Below are 4,586 nucleotides of genomic sequence, written 5' to 3'. Positions count from 1 at the left end.
GATTTAACTAAAATAGTAGGAATTTTCCTCCTAATTTAACTAATAGAGTATGAATTTTCCATCCTCTAGTCCTAGCATCTTGTGGTTGTTATGTTCAGATTCAGATAGAAAATGAGAAACAACAATGACCTCATCAAGCAAGAAAATGAAAAACCAGTGCTGAAAGCTAGGGTAAAAGCAAATCAATATCCACCAGACAGAGATGCATGACCAACACAGAAAATTAGAGTAAAGGCGGAAAGAATAGATAGAACTCAACGAGCACTTTCCATACAAGGACGAATTGGCCAACCAGAAGCGTATCGGTGGGATTATTTTTTCACGTGACAGAGTGGTGTTTTCCTTCCCGAGAATTGGAGCACATCACCACCGAACAATCTCATGCCGGTGAACCCATTTCAACCTGTGTTCATCGACCATATGGTTCTCCTACCAGAAGTCGATGACCCACCATTAATGGAGTCAGAGAGCACCAGATTTCCATCATACTGCAGTTCCAGGATATCGTTATGCGATAGGGGATTATCTCCATTGGCAACCCACACAAACTCACCATTTTCTTGCAAAGGCTATCTGTAATCAGGATGGATAGAACATAGCTGCTCTCTTTTATTTCCAGGAAGCCCAAGAAGCACCACGATGTGATTCGGGAAGAGAGTTAAAAATAGCTAATTAGATGGAGAGAACATAGTTGTTCTCTTTTATTTTCACCATAGCACGACGGTGTGATTCTGGAAGAGCGTTAAAAATAGCTAATTATTTCACTTCTGCAAAGTAATCTAGATTTAAATTGTGAGTTAATTAAATTAAGTGTTAGTTTTAATTCAGTATTAAGGAATATTAAATTTAGTGAATATTTACTTGTTGAAGTAGTATTAATTGAATCGGCATGAGTTGAGTTGAATAGTGAGTTAAAAAATATAAATATCTCATGTTTGCAAGGAAACTAAAAATTATTTTTTCTATCTAAAACTTATTAATCAACTTCCATCTTGCAAAGAAAGATGTAAAAGATTGAACTTTGAAACATTCTCAAAAAAAAATTCAAAATATTAATCCATCAACAATTTCTCAATCAAATTCCTTCCAAACAAAGAAACATGCAAAACTCCCAAACCGGAATAAAGAAATATGCAGAACTCCCAAACCTGAAAAAAGATTGTTATTACTAGATTATTAGGTGATTTCATGTAACGCTATATGTAAGTCATTGATTTAATTCTTAGCCCTTGATGTAACGTCACCAATAATACATATATTACATCTAATTATAATAGAGATAAGAAAAAATAAAATATATATTAATAGTAATTAAAAAAAATTAAAACAATAGAGTTTAAATCCAATGTTATTTTAAAAAGAATTTGTATAATAAAATTATAAATTTCCAAATTAATATATATTTTATATTTAAATAAATATGAAAAATAAATTAAAATTTGTATTTTTAATAATATTTATATTTCATAATTTCAACTATTTTTTTTCTTTAGGGTTCCATCTTTTGTCTATATTCAGCTTGAGAGATAATGATGGTTTTGCCCATGGCCAACAATCTTCTTAAATTCTTTTATATCTATTCGCCATGAGAGTATATGATGATAATGAATAGCTTTCCAATGAAAAAGATTAGGATTGGCGAGATGCCTCATCTTCATTTGGATAATAGGACTTTCCATAAACATGTTGTTTCTCTTAATTCCAGACCCATATCAAAATCTAAACTTAGTGACATACCCTTCACTTAGCACAGTTCCATCAATGTAAGAAGCACCCAAACTAGCAATGTCAAATACGTCTACATTTGCACTTATTCATTGCAGTGAAGCTCCCAAACCGTCAGTAGTAAAACTCCTGAAAAGCTTCAAAATACCCATGGAAGCCCCTACGATCCTAAGAATGGAGAACTTAGAGTTTACTCTCTAATCCTTGGGAGCAGTACCCATATAACTATGTAAATATTTATTTTTCGATCAAATTTGTATGATAGAAAGAATTTTACATAGTGAAGAGATAAACCAGAGAAGATTAACCGTAATCTATGGGAAAAGAAATATTGTTTTTCTCTTAATTAATTGAAGCAATAACACACGCTGCAAGTCGTTAACAAAGCGTTATAATGCAGGAGAAGCGTGTTATAGCACCCCAAATTAATGTGCAAAATGCTAACGCATGCCATATATGGCATCGGTTGCAATAGCAGACTAATGTGGGCTATCCATTCACAGTACATGTTAACACCAGTTTTTCCTTAGCCGCCTTACTTATCATCAGCAAGGTTAGGTTTTTAAAGGAAAGTCCAATCTTTAAGGATTTTATGCTTAAAGGTTTATGAAGTTAATTGATTTTCGAAAAATCTTAGAGAGATGTGCTTTTTTTTCTAGTATGTTTAGTGGTGTTTTAATAATGGTGTTTAAGGCTTATTATATTTGTTGCATTTATAGTAGTATAATTTTTTATTTTGTTTTGAGTATTTATTATTTTATTTTTTATTAAAACAAAATTGTCATTTATTTTTTACTATTATTTAAATTTATTTATTTGTATAGTGACTGGTTGAAGTTTTATTATCAGTCATTTTTCTATTAGTTACTAATTTTTTGTTTTTATTTAATTTTTTGTTTTTTCTATTATTTCCATTGTCATGAATTGTAGTTTTTTTTTCTATATTTTAAATTTTTAAATTTTAAATTACTTATTATTATATTACAAAACTAGTGGTGTAATATAATTATTACTTATTAATATTTTTTTATAAAATAATAAACTAATGTCTTTATTTAAATATTATTTTTCAAAACTAACCATTTAATATACTCATTATTTAATAATATTTGTTTTTAATATATTAATAAATTAATATCATAATTTAAATATTATTGTTCAAATACATTGTTCTCTATTTAAGCCTTTGTCTTATGTGATTTCTACCCAAAGACTTTGCTTAACATTAAAACATATTATAATAAATTTAAATATATATACATAAAAATACACATAAAAGTATTAAAAAATAAAAATATATATTAAAGTGTATATATATATTAATATAAACAATATTAATTAATTATATTTTTTAATTGTTGGTGGCATTCAACAATACAACATTTTATTATTTGTTTTATTTTTGTGATAAATATTTGTCTCTTTGCCCACCTGTTGTCCTTGTGTACCATAAGATTATATGTTTGATGATTCCAAAAGTTTCAACCTTTAGATCAAAGTGGTTACAAATTCGTTGCGAAGTGGTATGCATTGGTTGCCTGGTCCTCATGATGATGATGAACCACACTTGCTGGTTCGAAACACGTCTGCCAAAATTTTCTCTTATGTGATTTCTACCCAAAGACTTTGCTTAACATTAAAACATATTATAATAAATTTAAATATATATACATAAAAATACACATAAAAGTATTAAAAATAAAAATATATATTAAAGTGTATATATATATGTTAATATAAACAATATTAATTAATTATATTTTTTAATTGTTGGTGGCATTCAACAATACAACATTTTATTATTTGTTTTATTTTTGTGATAAATATTTGTCTCTTTGCCCACCTGTTGTCCTTGTGTACCATAAGATTATATGTTTGATGATTCCAAAAGTTTCAACCTTTAGATCAAAGTGGTTACAAATTCGTTGCGAAGTGGTATGCATTGGTTGCCTATTCGATTTCAATGCACAGGTAATGGTTTGGGGACTTCTTTCTGAAACGCGATGCTTTGCGACTATGATTCTTCCTGGCCCACAAAAGTTTCAACCGTTCAATCAAAGTGGTTACAAATTCGTTGCCGATTGGTATGCATTGGTTGCGTATTCGATGCCAAAGGTAACAGTTCGCGAACTTCTTTTTGAAACTCGATGCTTTGTGACTACGATTCTTCTTGGCCTGCGAAGGGATGGTTTGAATGGAAGCAGTTGTTGTTTCTTATTGATATTATTTGTTGTAGTGTTGTTATTTTTCCTATTGTTTGGTCCATCAAGCACTTGAAAGAGGCAGCGCTGACAGATGGTAAAGAAGCAGCAGTTCTGAGAAAGTTGACCCTGTTCAGGCACTATTATATTGTGGTGATCTCTTATATCTACTTTACTTGGGTAGTTATCTTCGCCTTGACGACAAGAACATCATTTAGGTATACGTGGACAAGCCATCTGGCCAGGGAATGTGCAACTCTCACATTTTACGTTTTCACGGGATATAAGTTCAGGCCTATTATGCACAATCCTTATCTGATTATTGAGGATGAAGAAGAAGAAGCTGCAGCCCAGGCCTTGGATGAAAATGATAATTTTGAGCTTTAACTTTGATGGCTTATTTGGATAAAGATAGTGGTATTTTATCAGTTTGTCTTCAATGAAGCAAAGCAACAATCTTTTTATAGTGTTATTATTTTGCCTCTAGACGTGAGGAATACAAAGCCTGTTGTTCCCCTGGGCTTTGAACCCCATCAAGATGCCAAACATTTTTATAAACTTACTGAATTTGGACATATGTTATACTGTCTTCTGGTTGCAGTGTATAAAGTGTCAGTGCACTCTCGGCAAGACACTATGACAAATTATGTTTTAGGTCCA

The 4,586-nt window shown here is 30.6% G+C and overlaps 1 pseudogene; it reads left to right on the top strand.

Annotated features, from left to right (window-relative positions):
- The first annotated feature begins 3,741 nt into the window (after positions 1-3,741).
- Positions 3,742-4,313, top strand: LOC149247587 (protein CANDIDATE G PROTEIN-COUPLED RECEPTOR 7 pseudogene; annotated as a pseudogene).
- Positions 4,314-4,586: the final 273 nt, after the last annotated feature.

Source organism: Pinus tabuliformis, chromosome 7, assembly GCF_031772625.1.
Source record: "Pinus tabuliformis cultivar Carrire ecotype Pingquan chromosome 7, CPIR1, whole genome shotgun sequence".
Classification (NCBI taxonomy): domain Eukaryota; kingdom Viridiplantae; phylum Streptophyta; class Pinopsida; order Pinales; family Pinaceae; genus Pinus; species Pinus tabuliformis.
Note: the sequence above shows the minus strand (reverse complement) of the source record. Positions and strands in the feature narration are given on the sequence as shown.